Here is a 12,413-nt window from a genome sequence, read left to right as displayed (position 1 = left end):
GAGTTCAAACTCTAATTGGAAAAGAGGACACAAAGAGAGGGTGCAGCTGCAGGGAAGAGGGAAAGTCCCAGCTGTCATACATCTGGGTAAGGCAGATGGGCATATGGCAAAGCCCTTATGGTACTTCAGTATGATTTCCTGTGGGTGGACTCTTCCCCCCTTCCCTAGGAAAGCAGGTCTATGGCCTTGGTCATTTTGGGACCACAAAGGGCAGAGAAAACAGCTACTTTTCTCCATCCCTCTCCTCCCCCAAATCCCTTGCTGCTACACCCACTGTGTTGTGTATGGCTCCATATTGCCTTACTCACTGATAACCATAAGATCCAGGTAGAATAAAAAAGTCCTGGTTGTAATCCCTTATTGCCAGATCCTAGTGCCCATTTGTCATATTTCCTGTTACTACCATAGAGAAAGATCAGATTGTGTTTGTTCTGGGGGAAAGTAGGCTAAAGGTCATCAGCCTTTTTAGCTTTTCCAATCAACCTAGCCATCAAAAAATCTAGATTTGTACAGAGCAGAGTGCATGATGAAGGGAGACTGAAAAGTTTTCTTAACTCATTTTCTTTCCCCTTCTTTTCAGTCTGTAGGAGAGTTCTTAGAAGATTTAGCATAGCCAGGGGCAGTTAGATACAAACCAAGAAATAAACCCGGCAGCTAGGTGGTACAGTGGATAGAGTGCTGGGCCCAAGTCAGGAAGACTCACTTTCCTGAGTCAATTTTGGTTTCAGACACTAACGGTGTGACCCTGGCCAAGTAATTTACCCCTATTTACCTCAGTTTTCTCATCTGTAAAATGAGCTGGAAAAGGAAATAGTAAACTACTCCAGGATCTTTGCCAAGAAAATCCCAAATAGGGTCACAAAGAGTTGGACACAATCGAATAACAACTAAACAACAAACTACAAGAAATAAAAATGGATTTTGTGACCAAAAGCAAGTTAAACTGAGAGACTGAAAGGAGGTCACAAATTAACGAGCCACCGGGGTGAGGGGGTAGGAGGGTGGGGATGGGGGGCAAAGTGGACACTCTCCCACTAGGGTCTTCAGGTCTAAATTTATTTAGATTGGATTCCTATCCCACAGGAGGCTGTTCCTTCCCTTACCCTGGAAAAGAACTCTGGAGAAATCCATTAAATAAAGCTCAGGTTTGACTCATATCTAATGTCTTCCCAAAAGGGGTGATCACAGCCCCTTCTAAAAAGATCTAAATTATGTAGGTTATAGAAAAGCTTTCTATTTCCTCCACCACAAATGAAATAATTAAAATATAGAGACTCATAAGTACCATTAGCAAATTCTTAAAACATGAAAACATATTCCTTGATTCTTCTTTTTTCACTCTTACCTAGGGGCTGATAGGTTACCAGGTTAGCCTGGGGGCTAATAGAGTAGCCTTAGGGTTAGTAGAGTAGCCCAGTGGGTGATGGAGTAGCAGCTCCATGGCCCTACAGATCAGGATTTGCATATTTATTTGGGTTTAGGGCCTGTAATTTCCCATTCCAAGGAAATCTCTACCATTCCTGAAAACCCCAGAAAATGAGAATAGCCAAGTTCAGGCAGAGGTATGTTTTTGTGTTTGACACATCATAGGTGAAGTTGGGCACCCCAGAAAGGAAATAAGGAGCATGTGTAGTTTTGGGATCCTTCTGGAATTCCAGAGCCCTTAGTGCACATGTCCCATGTTTCCCCATGGTCCCACCTGGCATCATTTGTCAATGTGAAAGATGTCAAACTACCTTTCTGGAATGGGAACTTTGAGGGGGGTGAAGGGAAGAGGGGATTGGGATCCAGCATAGTAGACAACCACTTTAGGTAATTAATAATGCCTAACAGTTCAGAACTAAAGTAAATATAAAATAATGAGAGCAATTAAATGCAGAGCAGCACAAAGCTGGTCCTAACAGTTCACAGAGCTGGTGTACAGAACAGTACAGAACCATTTTGAGTGATTACTGATATAGAATGGTTAACTGATTAATAATACAGATTTTGCAATTTATGCTTGACTAATGCTGAAACTATAGATCTTGTAGTTTATGTTTAACTAGTGCCAACTGGTGGGAAATACAAGATTTCAGAGTATGAGGGTCTCGTTTCTATTACTGACCCTCACTTCCCACCTTCATCACCATTACATGCCAGGCACTGTGCTAAGCAATGACCAAATATCTCATTTGATCCTCATAACTTTGTGAAGGGGGTGTTACTACTGTCCTTGTTTTATTGTTTGAAATTGAGGCAGAATTAAATGACTTTCAAGTTCATTGTAAACCTTGAAAGACTACTTAAGAACTCATTCCTTCTTTCTCTTACTATATCTCTTTGATGCAAGGGATCAAAGCATATGAACAATTTAGTGACTTTTGGGGAAAAGTTCTTAATTGCTTTCCAGAATGCCTGAAACAATTCAAAGCTCCAGAAATAGTTCATTAAAATTCCTGTCCTCCCATGTCCCCTCCAATAACGATCATTTTCCTGTTTTGTTATCTTTGCCAGGCTGATAGGTATGAGGTTGAACCTCAGTTGTTTTAATTTGTGTTTTTCTTATTTGTCCTTTGGAGCATTTTTCATATGGTTGTTAATAATTGCTTTTCCTCTTTGAAAACTGCTTGTTCATATCCTTTATCTATTTATTAAGAAATGGTTCTTGTTTTTAATTTTCACTGTACCTTTATTATGTAAAACTTACTACAAAGACTTTCCCCAAAATTAACTTTCTTCTAATTCTAACTGTACTGTTTTTGTTTGTGCAAAATCTTTAAAAATTTTTTAAATTAATTTTTAAAAAAGTTTATTTAATTGATTAAGAAAAATTTTCCATGGTTACATGAATCATGTTCTTTCCTTCCCCTAGCCAATGCACAATTCCACTGGGTTTTACATGTATCATTGATCAAGACCCATTTCCATATTATTGATATTTGCACAAGGGTGATCATTTAGAGTCTGCATCCCCAATCATATCCCCCATTGACCCATGTGATCAAGCAGTTGTGCAAAATGTTTTTAATTTTATGTCATTAAAATTATTTCCTTTTTCTCCTCTAATCATCTCTATCCCGTTTGGTCAAGAACTCTTCCACTATCCATAGTTTTGAAAGATGTCTCCTTCCATTCTCCTCTACTTTGTTTATAGTGTGATGTTTGTATCTAGGTCATGTATCCACTTGGAACTTTGGTATGGTACACAGTGTGAGGTGTTGTATGAACCTGATTTTTTCCAGACTGCTTTTCAATTTTCTCAGCAGCTTTTGCTGGGGTCTTTACCCCAATAATTTATGTACTTGAGTTCATCAAATACCATGTGCCTGTGTTCATCTGCTTCTGTCTGGTATCTTGGATATGAGATAGGCTATGAAATGATTCTTAAGTCTCTTCTAGTTCTCAAATTCTATGATTTCTTAACATAAAGCCTGAATCACCTTGGTAGAGGGAGAAAGCTAACTTATCCACAATCATATCTATTAGTTTAGTATGAGTTTACAGGAGGCAAAATCCAATAAATAGTAAAACCTATGGTTTCAATCTACTAGCAAGTACACAAAGTATAAGTAACAAGTTAGATGAAATAGAAATCTTAAATAAAGGAAACAGATTTGACCTCATAGATGTTGAGCCTTGGTGAATTAGGACTCGTCACTAGAATATGGCTTTGAGAAGGTACACTTTATTTAAAATTAAAAGCAGAGGTGGCTCAATGTAGAAAAACCCAGATCTAGGGGCAGGAGGCTCCTGAGTTCAAATCTGTTTTAAGATATTTCCTAGTTGTGTGATCCTGGGCAAGTTACTTAACTCTTATTGCCTACCTCTCACTGCTCTTGTGCTTTGGAACCAATATACAGTATTGATTTTAAGATGAAAGGTAAGGATATTTTTAAAAATTAAATTAAAAGTAGGATCAATAAAACAAAAGTTGGCATGGAGTAGAATTGTATATCAATTAGATATGTCAATTAGATCTAAGAGTAAGACAAAGAATATGCTCCAAAATGACTAAAAGAGTAAAATCTTCATGCCCCCAATTTTGGAATCTTTCCATATTCATGGGACTTTTAAATGCATATATTATCACCCAAACAATCCATGCTGTAGTCACATATAGTTTGCTGCACAGAGAACATTCAAGAGCCTGGTTAGGATCTCCTCTATGATGTTGTAAAGGCCACTAGGACCTCTTCCATCTTTATCAAGGGGACTGCTAACCTTCTTTCATACAACACTAGGATTTCCTTGATGACGGTCTTAGTTCCACTGCCTTCCATTCATCTTCTTGATGACCTCCACCACTTCCATGGTGGGGGGAAGGAAGGAAGGAAGGTGGGAAGGAGGGAAGAAAGAGGAAGGAAGGAAAAAAAGGAAGGAAGGAAGGAAGGAAGGAGGGAGGGATGATGGACTAGAAATGAGGAGGCAAAGGCAGGAACTAGTTAGAAAGGTCTGTTGTCCTTCCCTACTGCTCACTGTTCCTTTTTTGCTGCTGTGGGGACATCAGTAGCACTCTGGAATTTGCCTTGGCTGTAGTGTTCTCCTGGCCATCTCCCAGTCTTGGCCAGTAACTCTAGATCAGCTCTGGCAGGTCTTGGTCATAGCAGAGAGTGTTTCTGATTTTGTAGCAGCAGGCACAAGGGGTGTAGGATGATAGTGGGCAGTGTGCTACCTTATTACTTATTGCCCCTCCCTCCCAAATCCCGCCCCACTTTCTTCCAGCTATGCAGAGCTCAAACTTGCACCCAAAAGGGAAAGAACAGTGGACCCACATGCAAGGACTCTTGGAGAATGATTCCCCCAGATCAATACCTGGAAAGCTGTCAAAAAGGGAAAGGGCCTATAGCCTGGCCACAAGCAAAATCTTTTTATTTTTATTTTTAAAAAAACCTTACCTTCCATCTTAGAATCAATACCTAGTATTGGTTCCAAGGCAGAAGAATGGTAAAGGCTAGGCAATGGGGGTCAAGTGACTTGCCCAGGGTCACACAGCTGGAAGTGCCTGAGGTCAGATTTGAATCCAGGACTTCCCATCTCTAAGTCTGGCTCTCAATCCACTGAGCCACCCAGCTGCCCTCCACAAGCAAAATCTCTAGATAGTAGAAGTAGAGGTCTCAACTTCTTGTGCCATTCCATAGGTATTGAGGTGATATAGGGATAGAATGCTAGACCTGGAGTCTGAAAGACCCGAGTTCAAATCCTACTTCAGACGCCTACTGTGTGACCCTACACAAGTGACTTAACCTCTCTATACCTCAGTTTCCTCAGCTAGAAAACAGGGATATTAATAATACCTACCTCTTAGGGTTGTTGAGAGGATCAAATGAAGTCATACTTTGCAGACCTTAAAGAACTCTGTATATGCTCTTCTTCTCTAACCCAGCAATACGGGAAAGGGAGCTAGTCTGAAAAGCCAAGGAGAAGGAGGCTGGAAAGTCAGATGGACGGTAGGCAGTGAAGCTCCACGTCCATGCTGGCCTCACTCCTCTGACAGCTCCTTCACAGTGGCTGATTGGGACGGATTTAAAAGAGGCACCTTGTGCCTTCATCCTAGAGGCCAAAGGAAGCCGCTGTTCTTAAGCAGGGAGGGGACGACGTCAGACCTGTGCTTTAGGAGAGAGTAAAGCCTGGAAGAGGCCGTCACTGCTGCCCACCACCGGGGCCTGGACAGGAGACTGAGACACACTGTGGAGGCAGAACTGACCAGAATGGGCGATGTCTTGCAGAGCACAAACTGCATTATAAAATGGCAGTCATCCAAACCATTCGGGATTAGTTAAAAGCCAGGGTCGATCCACGGAACAAGTTAAACAAGGGAGAATCACACTCAGTAACTCGGGGTTCGATAAACCCCCAAACACGAGTTACTTGGGAAATAACTCCCTATTTGAAAAGATCTGCTGGGAAGATTACAAAGGAGTTTGGCAGATGCCAGGCTTAGACAAACATCTTACAGCACATTTCACAACTCTGAATGGAATTCGTCGCTTCCCGCCGCACTGGGCCTCCCTGGAAAACCCCCGCCTCTTTCCAGCTTGCTGGTGACGCCCTCTCAGAGCGCAGGCGCACGAGCCAGGCCCCGGGGGGGGGGGGGGAAGGGGAGCGGGCTTTATTCTCTCTCCTCCCCCCATCTAATTAATGGCTTCGTTAATCCTGCCAGTCTCCCTGCAGCGTCTCTTGCACTCTCTTTCTCCTCACCCTGTGGAAGGCCTCGTCACCTCGAGCCTAGACTATTGCGATAGCCTCTAGGTGGGTCTCCCTATGTTAAATCTCTCCCGACTTCGGTTCATCCTCCGCCCTGCTGTCAAACTGGTCTCCCTAAAGCACAGGTCTGACCAAGTCGTCCTCCCTTCCCACTCAATAAACTCCAGTGACAGGGCAGCTGGGGGGCCCAGTCGATGGAGACCTAGGCCTAGAGACAGGAGGTCCTAGGTTCAAATTTGACCTCAGACACTTCCTAGCTGTGTGACCCTGGGCAAGTCACTTAACCCCCATCGTCAAATCTTACCAATCTTCTGCCTTAGAACCAAAACACAGTATTGGTTCTAAGACTTAAGGTGAGGATTTGAAAAAATAAACAAACAAATAAACAGATAAATTCCAGTGACTCCCTAATCCTGCAAGGATGAAATATAAAATCTTCTGTTTGGCTTTTGAGCAAGAAGAAGCTAGGTGGTACTGTGGATGGAGTGCCAAGCCTGTAGGCAGTAAGACCTGAGTTCATATCCAGCCTTAGATCATTATTAGCTGTGATTCTCGGCAAGTTACTTAACCTTTATTTACCTCAGTTTCCTCATCTATGAAGTAGGAACTTACCTTACAAGGGGGTTGTGAGAATCATTGGAGAGAATAATTGTATAGTGCCTGGCACCTAATAAGGCACTACCTAAATGTTAGCTATTAATATTATTAAAGCCCTTCATAATGTCAGCTTCCTGCCTTTCGGGTCTTCTAATACCCGCCTACTTCTTTCCATATACTATCTGTTCCAGTGACACTAGCTTCCTTGCTGCTTCTAGAAAAAAATAATCTTCCAAATCTGAGAATTTCCCCTGACACTCTCCCTTGCTTGGAAATCTGGGTCTCATTTCTGAATTTCTTTGCCTTCCTTGAAGCCAACTTAATCTCAGTGTTTTTCTTTTTTTTAATCTTAAGTGCTTTTCATCTGAGATTATCTCCAATTTCTCTTGTAAATAAACAAAGCTAAGAAAATGATACCCACAATAAGTACAACAATGAAAATGGAAGGAATAACACTCACAAAAGAATATATAAAAAACAAATAACAAGCATGGCTCCAAAGAACAGAAAGGTCAAAGAACAAATCATAGAAATAATTATTAATTTCATTAAGGATAATGATAATGATGAGACAACATATCAAAAACTGGAGAATGTAGCCAAAGCAGTTCCTAAGGGCAATTTTACATTTCTAAACATCTTCATTAATAAAAGGGAGAAAAAAGAGATCAATGAATTGGACATACAACTAAAAAATCCCTAAAAAAACCAATGCATTTAAAATTCCCAGTTCAACACCAAAATAGAAAGCCTGAATATAAAAGAAAAGGTTAAAAAAAGTATATTTTAATTTAATAACAAAAATGGGAGCTATTTTAAAAAACCCAATCAAATCAACAAGCCATTAATTTGATTTTAAAAAACAAATTACCATTATAAAAAGTAGAAAAGATTCTCAACCATTGGAGAAGAAATAAAAGAAATAATTAGAAACTATTTTGCCCAGTGGTATGCCAATAAAACTGAAATGTCGGCATGAAATAGATAAATATTATGAAATATTTAAATGAAGAGAACAAAAAATAGAGGCTTTAATCTAATTTTAGAAAAAAACATTGAACAAGCCATAAATGAATTGCCAAAAGAAAAAAAAAACCCTTAGTACCAACAGGATTTTACAAATTTTCTGAAACATTTAAGAAAAAATTATTCCAATATTACATCAACTATTTGGAAAGAGTAGGAAAAGAAGAGGTCTTGCCAGATTCCTTCTAAATACAAATACAGTCATGATATCTAAACTAGAAAGATTCAAAACAGAGGAAGAAAACTATATAGATCAATATCTCTAATGAAAATTTATGCAAAAAGTTTAAGGTAAATATCAAAGAAATTGTCACAATATATCACAAAGTTTATACACTATGACAGATTGGTATTGAGCTGATTCTATATTAGAAAAACTATAAATACAACCATATTAATAACAAAAATCACTTGATTATATAAAAAACAAAGAAAGCTTTTTGCAAGCTACAACACCCATTCCTATTAAAAAAAAAAAGAAAATGGGGCGGCAGCTAGGTGGCTCAGTGGCTAGAGAGCCAGGCCTGCAGACATGTTAAATTTGGTCTCAGATACTTCCTAAATGTATGACCCTGGGCCAGTCAGTTAACTTCAGTTGCCTAGGCCTTACCTCTCTTCTGCCTTGGAACCAATACATACTATCAATTCTAAAATAGAAGTTGAATTTAAAAAAAAAGAAAGAAAGCATAGAAATAGATTTTTCCTCAATATGATAATTAATGTCCACCTAAAGCCAAGAATCAGCATTACCTTTAATAGAGATTAAAGATCTTTTCAATAAGGTCAAGGGTAAAATAAGGATGGTCATCATCATCACTCTTATTATTCAGTATAGTGCTAGAAATGCTAGCAACTGAAAAAAGACATGAAAAAAATGGAGGGCATAAACATAAGCAAAGAAGAACCAAAATTAGTTCTTTTTGCAGATAATATGATGATTTACTTAGAGAATCCTAGGTGACAGGTTTGGGTGGGAAGGCAGCATCAGCAAATCTAGCCCTTCATCTGTTTTTTTTTTAAACCCTTACCTTCCGTCTTGGAGTCAATACTGTGTATTGGCTCCAAGGCAGAAGAGTGGTAAGGGTAGGCAATAGGGTTTAAGTGACTTGCCCAGGGTCACACAGCTGGGAAGTGTCTGAGGCCAGATTTGAACCTAGGACCTCCCATCTCTAGGCCTGGCTCTCAATCCACTGAGCTACCCAGCTGCCCCCCCTTCATCTGTTTTTGTACTTGTTTTTCAGTTGTGTCCAATTCTTGGCAAAACTATGGGAGTGGACTGCCATTTCCTTCTTTTTTTTTTTTTTTTTGTTTTTTTTTTTTTGTTTTTTAATTTTAAACCCTTAACTTCTGTGTATTGACTTATAGGTGGAAGAGTGGTAAGGGTAGGCAATGGGGGTCAAGTGACTTGCCCAGGGTCACACAGCTGGGAAGTGTCTGAGGCCGGATTTGAACCTAGGACCTCCTGTCTCTAGGCCTGGCTCTCAATCCACTGAGCTACCCAGCTGCCCTCCATTTCCTTCTGCAATGGATTAAGGCAAACTAAGGCAAAGTGACTTACCCAAGGTCACATAATTAGAGTCTGAGCCTAGACTTCAACTCAGGTCAAGAGCTCTCTCTTGGTCTCATTGTTTTTTGTACTTATTGGCAACCTTAATTTTAAAAACTGTATTTTAAATAGTTTTTTTATTTTAAAATACAAAAAGTATTCTTAGCTCATCAGGCTGCATTTGGCCTTCTGGCTATAAGATTGCTGACCTTAGAGCAGTGATGGTGAACCTTTTAGAGACCACATGCTGTGCCCCCAGAGGCCATGTGCTGTGCCCTCCCCACACCCTAGTGCCAGATATGCTCCGCCCCTCTTCCCCTACACAGGGGAGGGGGGAAGCATTCCCATTGGTCTGCTGGGCAGAGGGGTGGGTGAGAAATGTCCTCAGCAAGTGCAGAGAGGAGGAAGGCAGTGGTCTGAGTGCTCTGCTCCCCTCCAGCTCTGATGCCAGTGAGCTGCCCATCTTACCTCCTATGAGCTCCCATTGGGTTGCTGGGCAGAGGGGTGGGGGTGTGTGAAAAAATAGGCACAGTGGAGAGGGGGAGCAACTCTGCTGAAATCCCTCTGCCTTTCTAGTAATGAACTTGGGGGCGGGGAGGCAGCTTCGAGCCCACAGAGAATGCTTTGTATGTCATCTTTGGCATCAGTGCCATAGGTTCACCATTATTGCCCTAGAGACTCAATTAAGAAATTAATTGAAATAATAACTTCAGCAACATTTTAAGGAAAAAAAATAAACCCACATAAACACACAAATCGTTAGCATTTCTATATATTGCCAAGAAAAAATTCAGCAGGAAGAGAGCAGTTCCATTTAAAATAACTACAAAAATATAAGGCATTTTTCATTTTTGGCTCAATTTCCTCTCTTTCTGCTCCATTATAAACTACTTAAATACTCCAACATGATTGACATCTACCCTGCCCCACGCCCCAAATATTTGTGATAAAACCTGTCTCTCAGGGATAGGAGGGAACACTGTCCTTTTACAATCACAACTCGCAGAGTTCTCAGTTAGAGATCTAAAGCCCTTTCTTGTTCCCTTGGGGAAAAATCAAGGACCCAAGTAAAGAAAGAGAAGAGCTATCCCTTCCTCAAAGAACAGAACAGAGAAGTGATGGGTGTCTCGGAGTCAGGTTTATGAGTTCAGGAAACTTATGATATCTGCCCTCAACTTTTTCAGTGAAGTTATTTGGGGAGGGTCTCTGCTGGTGTAGGTGTCTTTAGGGCAGCGGGGTGGCATGGTGAATACATACTGAGCCTGAGGTTTCCCTGAGTTTAAAGGGAGCCTCAGCCTTACTTGCTACGACCCTGAAAAAGTCACATAAACCTGTTCACCTCTGTTAACTCATCTGTAAAATGTGCTGGAAAAGAAAATAGCAAGCCACTCCAGTAGAGGTACTTGGCAAAGATGCCAAGAAAACTCTGCCTGGGATCACGAAGAACCAGACACAACTGAAACAACTGAACAATAAGAAAGTGTCTTTGTAGGTGCTAAGGGGAATGGGAGTCAATCACAGAAACACAGAAAGATCGGCATAATAGGCCTCCATTAAGGTTAATTATAGAATAAAAGGGGCAGCTAGGTGGTTCTGTGGATACAATGCTAGGCCTGGAGATAGGAGGTCCTAGGTTCAAATTTGGCCTCAGATATTTCCTAGCTGTGTGATCTTGGGCAGGTCACTGCCTTGAAACCAATATACAATATTGATTCTAAGACAGAAGTTAAGAGTTTTTGTTTTTTTTTTTTTTTAAATAAGGTTATATAATAGAAACTTAAAGTGGACTCAACAAAGATGTGACTTCTTCCTTTGGTATGTAGCAATACATGGGTAGCAGCAAAGAAAGCTGGGTTGCTGCTTGAGTTAGATGGAATGGTAACTGAAAATCTAGAGAAGGAAACAATAAACTTTTCTTTTGCTTCTCTTTCTCTTTTTTGCCAATGAAAATAATCTTTGGATTGGAAAGGACAGAACAAAAGTAGCTAATAAGAAGTTGAAACTTAAGATTTATTTAGCTATGGGGGGGCAGCTAGGTGGCTCAATGGTTAGAGTCAGACCCTGAAATGGGAGATCCTGGGTTCAAATCTGGCCTCTGACACTTCCTAACTATGTGACCCTGGGCAAGTCACTTAACCCCCATTGCCTAGCCTTTACATAGTATGGATTCCAAGATGGAAGGTAAGGGCTTAAAAAAAAAAAAAGATTTATTTAGCTATTAACAAGATAGTAAGATAGAAAGTATAGTTTCTCTCAATGAATTCAAAAGATCTGGCAGAGGAGCTATATCCTACTAATAATAGCTAATACTAATAGCTATATACTAATGTGATTACTGAGGAAAATATAAATGGAGAATATACCCTAAGATTGGAAAAAAATTTTTTTTAATGTTTTCTTGGTTTAAAAAAAGGAAAAAGTATAAAATCTGAAAACTATAGGCTAGCATATTTGACATTAATTCTTGGCCAAATTCCAGAAAATATTATAAAAGAATGGCAAAAAAAAATTTTTTTTAGAAAAGGAAGTTTGTGATCTTGAAAAGCTACTTTAGTTTTATGAAATGCTGATAATATCAAATTAACATTAATTCTTTATTTGGCAAGCTATTCAACTAATATGTCAAGGGAATTCTATAGCTATGGTTTATCTAGATTTTAGTAAAGTATGACCATGTCATTCTTGTGGAAAAAATGGAGAAACACGGGGTAGGCAATAATGGTTTGGGTTTTTTAAATTGAAAGATTACTCTTAAAGAGCAATTTTTAATGGTTTGATTAATTTGGAAGGAGTGTACCAAGGATTTTTGCTTGGTCCTGTGCATTTTTACTAAGATTTGGATCAAGGGGGAAATGGCATATTTTTTTTTTTTTTAATTTTTTAAACCCTTAACTTCTGTGTATTGACTTATAGGTGGAAGATTGGTAAGGGTAGGCAATGGGGGTCAAGTGACTTGCCCAGGGTCACACAGCCAGGAAGTGTCTTGGGGTCAGATTTGAACCTAGGACCTCCTGTCTCTAGGCCTGGCTCTCAATCCACTGAGCTACCCAGCTGCCTC

The 12,413-nt window shown here is 40.0% G+C and overlaps 1 pseudogene; it reads right to left on the bottom strand.

The window, feature by feature from the left end:
* Positions 1–4,112: 4,112 nt before the first annotated feature.
* On the bottom strand, positions 4,113–4,220 carry LOC123238540 (annotated as a pseudogene).
* Between the last annotated feature and the right edge of the window lie 8,193 nt (positions 4,221–12,413).

The sequence above is a fragment of the Gracilinanus agilis genome, chromosome 2 (assembly GCF_016433145.1).
Source record: "Gracilinanus agilis isolate LMUSP501 chromosome 2, AgileGrace, whole genome shotgun sequence".
Taxonomy (NCBI): domain Eukaryota; kingdom Metazoa; phylum Chordata; class Mammalia; order Didelphimorphia; family Didelphidae; genus Gracilinanus; species Gracilinanus agilis.
The sequence above is the reverse complement of the archived record's forward strand: the minus strand, read 5'-3'. Positions and strand labels throughout refer to the sequence as shown.